Below are 12,721 nucleotides of genomic sequence, written 5' to 3' on the forward strand. Positions count from 1 at the left end.
TTGAATTTTATCTGTAACCTCTGCTGTCCTGCACTGATTTACTATCATCATCTCAGGCACTGCCAAATTATTATTTTATTGGGAAGGAAAATAGAGGTACCACAAAGTGACACTTATTCCTAAGACGAATTTGGCAGGCAGCCTTGATAAGAAGGACTCAGTGGCCTGAGTGTGATCCTCCCAGTGGGACTGCTGCAGTGTGAGGATTCCCTTACTAGGATACAGCGGGAGCAGAGCCTGAAGCCCCTTTGGCAGGCATCCATGGCATCTCGTTAGGTTAATGCTTTTTTGGAGAAAATGTTTGCAAGCTTCAAATGTGTGCAAACTTGCAATCATGTAACTAATTGGGATTTCCTGACAGAAATTGCTACAATTAGTTGGTTAAGCACTTCTGCTTCTGGTCCAGGCAAGATGACTGCTGGCAAAGTCACTGGTCAGGAATTTGCAGAAAGCCAAGGAGAAAGTGTGCAAAAGCTGTGAAAATAAATTTGGTCTGGGAGTCTGAATTAATTGAATTAATATTCAGAGGGGAAATAATATGTCTTTATTGTCCAGCTGAATAAAGACAGAGGACCCAAACCCATTACTTGAATTCAGAAAGCTTTGGGTTTAGGGATTTGGCATGATTTATGAAGTCGTTGATACTGAAATTTTGCACCGTTATTTCTGACTTGTCCTATACCTCACTGGTTAAAAAATACCCCCAGACCTTGTTTTCATAGGAATCCAGGGTGTGATTCCTCCTTGAAGCCAGTTGACATTGGTGCAGGGCTGAGCAGCCACTCCAAACTGCCAGCCTGCTTCATGCCTTCCCTGGTTCCTGGATTTACACAAGAATGTGTGGGATGAGGAGACTTCATAAGGTCTATTAATAATGGAGGTGATATATAAGAACTTCACCACTATTATCCTGACCAGTCAAGAGCTTGAACATTAAAGGAAAGCAGGAAATGATCTTGAGCACAACAGGGTTCAGGCTGAGAAGGGTCTTTGGGAAGTCTAGTCTGAAAAGCACAGATCTCCAGCAGTTTTGGTGGGTGTTCTGCAGAACTGCAGATGTCTTGTGGGTGCTGGCCATTGCTGCCAGAGTGATCATTGCTGGCAAGGCCGTTTAGCAGATGGCCAGCCCACCAGTTTTCTGTGGCAGGAAGAAAACACTTGTAAATAATCCTCTTACTGGTGTGTATGCTTTGTGGAGGATGCATGGCTCTGCTCAGAGGGCTGTTGCTCAAACACAGGAGCATTTTGGCACAGAAAGCATATACAGACCCCCTTTCATTCAGGTTAGCTGGGAAGACACCACAAAAGGCTACAGACCCCCAGGTTTTAGAGGTTTTGGTGTGCTTACAGGTGGGATCACACTGCAATATGAGCACAATGAAACGACAGCATGGATGGTGCCTGTCAGAGATGGTGGCAGAAGGCAAACAGCAAACAAGGTGTTTCCACACCAGCCTCCTGGCAGGCTGCTGAAGCATTTCCTGCCCAGCACTGCTGGCCATGGGATGGTATTTGGGAGTGTGTGACCCAAGGCAATGCAGCGCTGCACCAGGCACCAGCTCCTACCTTTCCAAGAGATGCTGAGCTCCACTTGGCACTCTGTAAGGTGGGCGTGGGAAAAAGGGCCGAGCTTTCTTATCTCTTATTTCATAATTTTATTGAAATATTGTGGCTGATTAAGTACTTGAGAATGACTCTTCATGCAATTTTGGTTTTGCAAGCTCCTTAGGGGCAGGTCCTTGTAAGCCTGTGTTCTCCATTTCAGTATGAATAAAAGGAGGCTATTTTAAACTAGCCTTTAGGAATTACAACTATGAAAACCCCATAAAATTCTTCAAAATTCCCCTCCATACACTCTTAATGCCGTCACACTAGCCTTCTTCTGTTTTTAAATGATAAAAGTCTTTGTTCCTTAGCTAAGGACAAGGATCCAGCCCAGAACTACACATTTTATAAGAGTTATAAACTCTTCAAGACAAGTGGCTCTAATGGAAACAAAAACAACCCTGTAATGGTAGCAGGTGCAAAATGAAACAGTACATTAAAAATAGACTGGCTGCATTCTCCAGTGGCATGAGTTCTACATGCATATCACTCTAAAATAATCCATTTATCCTTTCTCCCTATGGTTGCAAGAAGCTAGTTCGTGCTATGTACCCTGAGGCTCTGCAGGCACGGCTGTGAGAACTGAAGCAAAACCACAGCCCTGGTTTCTTCCTGCTGCAGGTGGGGAAAATACTTTGACAAGCCAATGTGCCTCTTCAGCCTCTGATAAGTGCTGACTTTATTCCTAGGAGTATGAGGTTAAGGTAATTTGCATTTTGCTAAGCATGAATTTGGCTCTGGAATGGATTCTGTTGCAGTGTTTTGTGATCACAAGTCACCCTGGAGTTTTGAGAGCTGTGCAGTTTTCTGTGGAAAAAGAAGCATATATCTCTTTTAAATTGCCAGCATTTCAGGAGCAGATCTCAGCTTTCACAGACTCCACCCAGCCTTTCTGCAACTTCTGCCTGCCATTTCTTCTCCAGGCTCAAACCTTAACTCCATCCTAGGTTTCCTTTCTTTTCAATAGGACTGATTTTTGGTGTCATCTGGTGGCCTCACAGCATATATTTTAAGAATTCCTCTCCTGTTTGCATTTGCCAGTCAGATATTTGAGCCAGTTGACTCAAAAGCAACAACAAATACAAGTTCTGCCGTGGTGCTAAAATCATGGAAAACAGTCTAGAAACCTATGGATGCATTTTGTGGGCAATCACCCAGCTTCATCCAAGCAAAGCTTTTGTTTGCCCTCTTCTTTGCTGAGGGCTGCTCTGGGTCTTGACTGCAAGAATATTCATTTTGCTAAGGAGTGGAAAGATCTGAATCAAAAACTTCCAGGCAAAATTAAAACTTCCAAGTAGTTAATCCTCATGCTAGTTGTTAGGCTATGGGAAGAGCTCAAAAATACCATTTTAATATTGTTAATAAAAGCAGCCTTTGGAAGTTGAGCTGTTGATCACTCATATTCAGTCTTTTTCCTCTGGATGGGTTCTCATGCCTGATTTGTTGATCTCAGCAGACAAGGTTGTAATACCAGGGAGGACCCAGAACAGACAAACTGAACCACAGCCTCAGCATTTTAGTGGGGGTAAGGTTTCTCTGTAGACTTCCTCCTATGATCCAACTTGTGTCTCTGCTGCTCAGTGCAAGGTCTGTCAGGCCATGTATTCTGAGGATGTCAATGAAGTTCATCTGCTGGCAGCTGAACATTATTTTATCTAGATAAATGTTTCACAGGGCATTTTCCAACAGCTTCTGAGCTACAGTCAGTGAGTCCAGAGATATGAGGCCCTTATTGCAGTTGGTTTATATCACCCATCATAAATTAACTCTTCTAGCATAAATCAGTTTGTCACAGCTTAGTGCAGTCATGTTTGCAGACCTGGGTGACTTGCTGCCACAGGGACTCACTCACCCATTAGAATGCAGATGCCCTGGGTGTTTGGAGACCTGCTCCTGCCCCACCCCAAGGGTGCACACAGCAGAGATGATGTCCTGGCCAGTGTGAGCAGGTCACTTGTGAAGCTCCATGCAGGGACACTGTCACCCACTGAGGTTTGCCCATAAAGAGCAAATTTAGCTAATTTGCCTAAAATAATATCTGCCTTTTAAAGTTAACATGCCAGGACTCACAGGAAGGCCTGTTTGACTCCCCAGTAATCGATTCTCTTCTGTGTGGGACTGCTCTCCTCTGATGGCTCCTCATTTGCCTGGTGAATTCAATATTCACTATTGTAGCCTACAGTGGAGAGGAGAAAAGTCTTTGCCTGCCCACCTGCTATGGTCAGCCAAGCTCACCTGCAATGCATGCTTTTCAAATGCTCAGAAACTCCACAGAGTCTAAATCAGGAATTACATTGATAGAGCCAGTCTTGTCCATCAGCATTTGCGTTCTTCTGGAGGCACCAGCAAAGTGACTGGGGACACTGGCCAGCACTTGGTTAGCCAGGCTTTATTGGCAGATGGTTACTGTAGCATAGCCCTTCCCCATGGCTAAAGAGTTCTGTAAGCTCTGTTTATATTTTCCTTGTCCTGAACAAAAATTGGCCCCATTGTGTGGGAGCAACACTGGAAAAGAAAAACAAGAAACATCCACTGAGGGAAAATGGATATTGTGGGAGCTGAGGAAATGCACATACTTTGCTGATTCCATTTTCTGATGATGTCAGAGTCAAAGAATATCTCTAAAAAAAAATAATTCTCGGCAACTTGGAATCAAAAGCTCTGTTCATCACAGTCTCTTGTTAAAAGAAGAAATGTAAACACTCTCCCTTGCCACCCCCCTTTTCTCCCCAACCTCCAAGAAATTAAATCTGGCTCCATTTGGATGGGCTCTCAGATGGAATCAAGAGTATGTCTCCAGGGAGGGAGGCGTTAATGTACCGGGGGAGGGATGGAGCGGGGGGGACAGGAAAATTTGATTGTGCTATGTGAAATGCAGGGATTCAAGCTGCTGCTTCTCATGGAGGCTGAAGAAGGGCAGCCTGACACTTTACAGATTGGGTGTAATACACAGGAAATTTGTCCTTTCTGCCAGAGCAGTCTAGGGATAGGGCTACCCACACCCCTCCCCAGCCACTTTGCTTGGCTGGTAAAAGCTCAGGAGAAAAGGGTTAAATAAATGTTTGTGATATGATAAGGTGCTTGTTTATTCAAGGGATGACAGATTATTGGCTCCCAAGGCAGGGTTGAAAAATAGTACAAAGGAGCTGGCGTTCCCTTCACTGATGTGATTTCCTCCTAAGGTTTTGCTCTTTGGTAGGAACAATATGCGCTGGGAATTAAGAGGGATGACTTTATTTCAGACTGGAACAGACAGACTAAGAGCTGTTTTTTGGAGTCACTGACTCTGTTTTTGTTTTCATGGGTTGCTTTTTTTTTTTTTTTTTTCCCCCAGCTTTTTTTTCCTTTCAGCTGAATGACTTCTCCCAAACTCTTTGGAAATGGGGTTATCTCTGATCCAGGAGGAACACCCAGCATGGCAAGCTGACTAGAACACTTCAGATTAGGGGTTTGACCCTTTTACTTTGTACATAATTTTCTATTTTATCACCACGTCTCTAAAGCTAGCTCCTGCTTCACTGCCCTTGGATAAGAGCTCAGGTCCTTGTCGAGGGCTGCACATAAGTCAATAAAAGCTGGACATTACAGCAGCACTGACAGCTGCCAGAAGACCACATGAATGCCTTGCAGACCAAATTCTCCCTTACAAAAATGCTGGTGAAATCCAGAGCAGCTTTCTTTTATTCACATGCATTGGACAGGCAGTGAGTTGCAGGGTGCACCAGGCCAGGTGTCTCTGTGACTGTACCTCTGGAAGTGATGCTGCACTGAAGACTGGAGCTTTGAGCAGATCCTGGACACATTTTATTGATAAAGATAGAGAAGGTGCCCCTTTCCCCCTCAGGTCTAGGTGCCCTAAAATTGCCTTTTATTGCCCCTCAGGTATGGGCTGGGATGAGTTCCCCCCTCCACCACAAAATGTGTAATTCCAAGGGGTGGGGAGAATGTCAGGGAGAGGGCACAGAGCAGGGTCGGGTCTTCTTTCCTGACGGTGTCACTGCCTGGGGCCAGCAGTGACGGCAGCAAAGGCTTGACCACTGTGAGAGCTTCTGCACATCAGCAGGAGATGGGGATTTGGGTGACATCAAGTGTTTCCCATCACTTTTGTCACCCTGAAAGCGATTCGCCCGCAGCAGCAGCATGACGCTCCATCAGCGCCATCGGCCAGGAGAGCTCTACTCGCTGAACCCTCACATTGTTAGGACAAACACACATTGTCTGGTCACAACACATCAAAAGGCGAGGGGAGGGTTTCTCGGCAGCGCGGGACGTGTGTGACAGCTGGTGGGCAGGGAGATGTGGCTGTGCTGACATCAGCGTCACCCGGAGGCGCAGCAGCGATGTCCAAGCTGCGCAGAGCCGCTGGAGCCAGCGCGCCTCGGGTACCGCGGGACAGCGGCTGCTCGTCTGGAAAAGCAGGCAGCGGTTCCCATGATCCTGGAGTAAATGACAGTTAAGCCACACATTTGTTTTCAATGCTTGGATCTGGCACTGGATTCCTTTTTGAATGAAAACTATGCCAAACATCTTTTATAATTTTTTTTTTCCTCGAGCAAATATGTGAGCAATCCAGCAGCCGAGTGCCAGAAACATTTGCTTTCCTTCCTAAGAAGTGGGGTAAAGGAAAAAAAAACACCAACCACACACGCACACAACAGATTTTATTTAAGGGCTTAAAAGAGGCCAAGTCACTTTAAACACTGGTAGGACTGGGCTATTGAACTCTGCTCCTGTGTGTCTGTGTGCATGTGCAAGGGGAGAGTAAAAATGCATGTGTTGGGGTATGCATGGAAAGACTTTTATGCTGCCCAATACTTTCAGATACTGCACTGCCTTGCAGATAGCTATACATGCATAAAATTAATGAAAAATTTTTCAAAAGGGTCTGACTCAAATCTCAAGGCCAGAATTTGGCTTTTGGAATGAGAGCTCTGACTAATTTAATGGGTAAACCCAGGAGTAAGCCATGGAGTTAGCAGATCCACGTGTCTTCAGTGCTGCAACACTGTGGGTCCAAGCAGCAAAAACACTGCTCCTAGAATCCTTGGAGCTGTACACAATCTTGGCAAACAAAGATCAAGCAGGGGTGCAGGCTGCACTAGAAGGTGGATTAGTGTTCAAAGGCCGAGTCAAAGGAGAAAGGAGATAAGGTGAATGGTGTCATACCAAAGACAGCTATTAAATGTAGTGAGAATCTGCTGAGCCACAGCCAAACAGAGCCTTTTTGCCTTGTTGGATGTGAATAACTCAGGGACAGATGGGAGCTGGGGGGAGGGCGTGGGTAGGGTATGGAGGGGTGAAGGTCTGTCTGAAGACCCGTTCCTCAGCATTTCTAGGCACACAAAGTCCCCTCTCCTCTAGACTGGTCCTGCTGGAGCTGCTGTGGTACCCAAGTACCCTCCTTGCAGGAGGTTTAGCTAAGCATTTAATTTGGAAAGCACTCACCATTCCCTGGTCACTGTGTGTGGGCACCATCCCAGCCCAAAACCCCAGGGAAAAGAGGTCTGTAAGTCTTGTTTCCCTACAGCTCCTCACTGTAGCCTCTGTAAAGGTGACTTTTCTGTTCCTGACATCATTTAATAATGAACAGTAAAACCATTTGTGCTGGCTTAAATCTCCTTTGACCCTTCTATTAAGATATTTCTTCTTAATTAGTTATCAGCTTTTAATATCTGAAGAGAAACTCTTTGTCAGGTTTCTTCTACAATATTCATTAGCCTCTCTTTGGATCTTGTTTCTTTGTGCAACCTTAATAGCTTTTATGGTCCTGTTACTTGTCTGAGTGGTATTTTACTTCCAGCTTCTCATTGTCTCTATACCTTCTCCTATGCTGCTACAATATTTACTACGACTAAGAGACAGATCATCCTAAACCCAAGTCCTGTGATTATTCCCATGCCAATAAAAAGGTATCAGTATTATTTTTTCTATACAAGAGTGTCACTTTGAAATGCCACTTGCCACTTCACCCCATGCCCATGATGTTTCCACAGGCAGTTTATTGTCTGATGGGCTGTGGGTCAAGTGCTTAGGAAGGAGCCTTGCCTACATATCCCAGAGGACTGTGTTTGGCAGGTTAGAGCAGGTATTTCTAAGGTCTTTTAGAGAGTTATCCCTAGTGCTCTAAAACTGAGTGTTGGTAATGTTTCCCTAGTTGTGGTGCAGTCCTGTCCGTGTCTATGGAGTGGAGTCTGTTCACACCAGGGGCTGAACTGGTTTGAACAAACATTGTAAAATATCCAGCTCTGCAATGTGTCAGTAATCTCTGCCAATAGAAATATTCTTACATACATCCTTCAGTCCTTCATCTGCCATTTATGTTTATAAAAAAAAAAAAAAAACAAAAAAAAAAAAGGGGGGGGGGGTGTTTGGATATTTATTACATGCACATGATCCTTCCCCATCCTATATGAACAAATTATCCCAGCCCAGAAAGCAACAGCTCAGGATGAACATATTTTCTCCTGTACAAGAGAAAAATAATGTATCAATGGGTTTGCATATTTTTAGTTCCAGCTTTTGTTTTCAGGATGCTCTTTCAATTTGTGGGTCAGGTTAAGTCAAATATTTCCATTCACTGCTTCACAGAGAACAGACACCCCTCTGGCTGCTGAGCCATTTCTCTTTTTAGACATGAAGTTGGTCTTCAACCAAGCCTGGGTAACAGGTTAACAGAAAGTCAGGGGAAGGTCTTGTAGGATGCAATAATTCTTCACTAAGAGACTATGTGGAACCAGAGCAGAAGGAGGTTATGTCCTGAGGCTGTGTCTTTGCACAGTCCTTAGCTCCTGCTGGGGAGGACCCTTTGCCAAGGCTCAGCATTCAACCCCTCATCCAGGCTGCTCCCATGTAACCAAAACCTTGCTTGCCTGGTTTGCTCAGGCCAAAGAATGTGCTGGGCTATAAACCCCAGCACGCAGCCACATCCAGGGCTGTTTCATTACATGAGAAAGGAATCAAGGGAGCTCTTGACCCAGTCAGTCTCCATGTATCCAACTCCCGTCCCTATGGGCCAATTTTTGCAGCCCCAAGCCCAGTTTCACCACCATCCCGCACCAAAACAGTGCCACTGAGCGTGGCATGTGCCCTGTTTGCCCCTGCCCAACATGGCACACAGCCAGTACATTCTTTCTTAGCTTCCATCACTGTCATGACTCACAGACCTTCCTCCGCGTTTATACTCCCCACCCAAGGCATCACACACTGACAGCAATGATAATTTGGTTGCTGATGCAGTTCTGTGATGATAGGGATCACAGCCAGTGAGATTTTGATTTCAGCCTTTTGAAGATGAGGCGAAGGCTGCTGTTTACCTCATGCCCCAGCTGCCAACAGCCACACGGAGTCCTGGCACTGCCTCTGGGGTGATGCACAGCCTCCACTCTCCCAGCATGGCCTCTTCCCCTGAGAGGTGTCATTTTGCCCAGAACAGGGGCAATTCCTTCAGTTACAGGGAAGCAATCAATCACATAGGCATAGTGTCTTTAGCTTGGTCGCACCCCCAGCTCCTCCTCCCTGCTCCCTGCCAGATACAGACAGCCCTGCAGGAGAACTAATGATGCTGCAGCAGCCCCAACTTCTGGAATTTCCTGGCTTTTCATAATCTTAACATCTCATTAGCGTTTATTTGCAGATGCATATCCTTGTTCTCACACAGGCTGCTGTAAATCACTGCTGACTCTGCTGCAATCGCTGCCATCACCTCAGAAAGGAAAGGCCAGTTCCCAGAGGCAGAGGGACTGCTGCAGAAACAGTGTCTTCATCACCACAGCCTGAGTCTCCGAGCTAACTGTGCCATCTCCAGAGGCCAGAGTCAAAGCCAGCTCCTCATTTGAACTTTCCTTTCATCACCTTGTCAAACACTGGAACTGTGTAGGGAGGTGGTTGAGTCATCGTTCCTGGAGGTATTTAAAAGATGTGTAGATGTGACACATGGGGACATGGTTTAGTGAACTTAGCAGTGCTGGGACTTTATAGGTATGACTTTACAGGTATTTTCTAACCTGGAGGATTCTATGATTCCATGATCTCTCCAAACCAAATTCACAGAATTTCATGGACTCTCCCTTTGCTAGCTTCTACTTGGAAGTAGGGACACCACATCACTTTTATTGGAGCAGCCAGCCTTTTGATAAATGGGAGAGGTTTTAGCAAATACATTTTGAGCAAGTAAATACTTTATCTGAATGAAGAAGGAAATAAGTAATATTATATGCACTAGAAAGGCGTGTAGCTTTATTTTTAGCTGAGTAGGAAATACTGAGGTTAACATGGTTATTCCAAGGTTGAAGATCAAGTGGCAAAATGGTTAAAGTGTAAACAGGTCTGGAGAGAGATGAAACAGGGAGCATCTGTCTTCTCCTTATTTGTTCATGATGATCACTTATAGTCAATATTTTTGCTATGATGATAAAGCTGCATTTTAAATAGAGATTCACGTTTGATGAATCGGTCTCCAGTCATTGTTAAGGGTATAACGTTGTTTACACATAGCACACAGTGTCAATTATTGCATCAAATGTAGATTATCAAAATGACAGGAAAATCTCTTCTGCTGGAGAAAACCCTAACCAAACTTTTTGTAGGATTTAATCTCCTCTTTAGTGGCAGCCCAAATACCCAACAGTGGAGGAGAGAGGCAGAAGAGATCTCATTGATCATGACCTTGAATCGCAGGTGATCACCATTCTCCAGCTCCACATTCAAACTTTCCTAAGGATTCAACCTTTCAAAAGGTCCAAAAGACTAAAGCACAAGCCTGTTGGCCAAGCTACATCCTCTTCCCCATGCTTCTGCTGAAGCTTCCCAAGATTTTGCCACCCCATTCCCTCAAGTTCCTCTTAGAGGGTGGCCCAGGTACTTGGTGACCACTTTGCCACCACCACATCACTTCTTTCCATGGTGTGGCCAAAGCTGCTCTTGCATAGGCACCAGCACAGAGAGGTGCAGCAGCCATCCTCACCTCCAGCACTTGCTCAGGGATTCAGATCTTCACATTTCAGCCAAGTTCTTGCTGCTGAAAACTGAAACTCCAGAGCAGCCTTTTCTATCCTACAGAACGGCTGCCTGGTGCAGTGTCCCAGCTGCTACACCCAGCCTGTCCAGGCAGGGAAAGATATTTGCCTCTTGTGCTCCTTGGAAAACATTCCTCAGATAAAACCAAGTTCATAACTCATCAAAATATACTAAATTACAAGAAAGCTGTAAAAAAAGAAACCTGTAAACTCTATGCAGATACAAGATAGACTGAAAAACGCAACCATAAATCAATATACACCTCGTAAGAAATATTCCTACACTTAATATGTACAAAATATGAAGCGAATATATATCATTGGATCTTCCTACAGGCTGTTTTGGTTTGATTTTTGTTTTGTTTTGGTTTTTTTTCTCTCAGTCTGAGATTAAAGCTAGCATCACAGATTTATTCTAGTGGAAATGCTGATGTTTGTGTGAAGTGAACTCTTTCTTTGTTTATGTAACCCCAGGTTTTCAGCTACTTTATCAAGTAACTACCTCTTCGTATTTGCTGGCTGTCAGAAAACATTAACTTTGTTCTGCAGCTCTAGTTACAGTGAGGATGATACAACAAGCATGTGGTTAAGGGGATATTAAAGCAGCAAAACTGTCCTGTGAGGGCTCCTGTCTCTAAAAGTGGCAAACTGTGCTATTGGTCTGTGGGATAGACGTTCCACAAAGGAGGAAGAGGGAAAGTGGGAGTTAAAGACTCTTACTTGTGCAATGCTTTCCCTCTGGAAAGACAATGCCTTTACTAATAGGCTTTAATTTTTGTTTGGCCCTAAAGTGGTCAGGCAGCTCGACTAGATAAAGGATATAAGTTCTTTTCAACTGAGCTATTCTATTCTACTCACCTTCTTCTCTCTATGTTATAGCACAACATGACCTCTTGAAGCACAGGAGAGAGTTTTTCCTTTCATGCCTTTGCAGTGGCTGAAGTGGAGACTGCTCTCCTGGCCACCACATCACTGAGGCACTGGAAAGAAGGATGTGTGAGTGCAAGTGGAACATCTTTGCTGCTGAAGGTGACCCATCCTCCCATGTGCATCCTGCCACACCCTGTTCACAGCCTGACTGGATTCAGCCCAGTGTGGACTCATAATTAAGGATGGGGTGAGTACCATGGGCCAAAACAACAGAAGAGATGTTCTGAGTGCTGTAAGTGTTTCTGGTTTACACCGCCCACCAAGATAACATTCAGGTTAGAAGGGAAAGTATTAGAATTCTTCTATGCAGCAAGTACAATTTCTGCAGAACTCTGCAGCCTATTTTAAGCAAAGGATTAGCAAGCACTATCAGGCCAATCTCACACCATTTTAATCAACATTTATGTAAAATCACCTTTCGTGTGTATATTTATCTCATCACCATGTACTGCCCCATTTACTCAAAAATACTTCTATCTATTTCTGATTTTGACATAATTTTCCCATTTTCTTTTTCTCCCTCTAAAACAAGAGGTTTCTTTTTTAGCAGATTGCCTACTAAAAAAATCAGAAATATTTTTTCCACACCTTGCCAAAAGTTGTCCAAAATGAAACAGTGACAGGGTCATGTAAATCCAGATATGTCATGGCTGTAAGGCTAGTGGGGAGAGAAGCTTGTCAGTAAGTGGGGGGTATGATTCATTTGGATAACAATAGAGTCCACTGCCCTTTTCTACCAAATGTTTTCAGTTTGCCTCAAATAAGTCATTGTCTAACTCGTATAAATCTTTCCATCGTTTCTTGAATTATTGTTGGATATTTGGGAAAAATATTTTTGGGCTTTTATACTGAAAAAAAAGGTAAAAAAAAAAAAAAAAGAAAAAAAAAAAAAGCTGATTGCAATCACTTCCAAATAACACTTAACTCCTTTACACGAGGTCAGCAAGAGGGTTTGGAGTGTTCGTGCATATGTGTGAGAGTGTGTGTGTGTGTGTGTGTGTGTGTGTGTGTGTGTGTGTGTGTGTGTGTGTGTTTTCTTTCTAATCTTCAAGCTGTTCCCTGAGAGACACATTGAGAACTGGGGCTTGTCTGCTGACATGTTTTACACAGCTGATCCATTAGGATCCTGCTCTTCCTAGCCTCCCTGGCACCGCTTTGATCAGCGACATGTT

The 12,721-nt window shown here is 44.4% G+C and overlaps 1 long non-coding RNA gene across 1 annotated transcript; it reads left to right on the plus strand.

Annotated features, from left to right (window-relative positions):
• The first annotated feature begins 2,400 nt into the window (after positions 1 to 2,400).
• On the plus strand, positions 2,401 to 12,298 carry LOC306799520. The gene is made up of 3 exons (XR_013773614.1): positions 2,401 to 3,130; positions 9,263 to 9,509; positions 11,554 to 12,298. It is a non-coding gene; the product is annotated as an uncharacterized lncRNA (long non-coding RNA).
• The last annotated feature ends 423 nt before the right edge of the window (positions 12,299 to 12,721 follow it).

This window comes from Erithacus rubecula, assembly GCF_903797595.1.
Source record: "Erithacus rubecula genome assembly, chromosome: 3".
NCBI lineage: Eukaryota > Metazoa > Chordata > Aves > Passeriformes > Muscicapidae > Erithacus > Erithacus rubecula.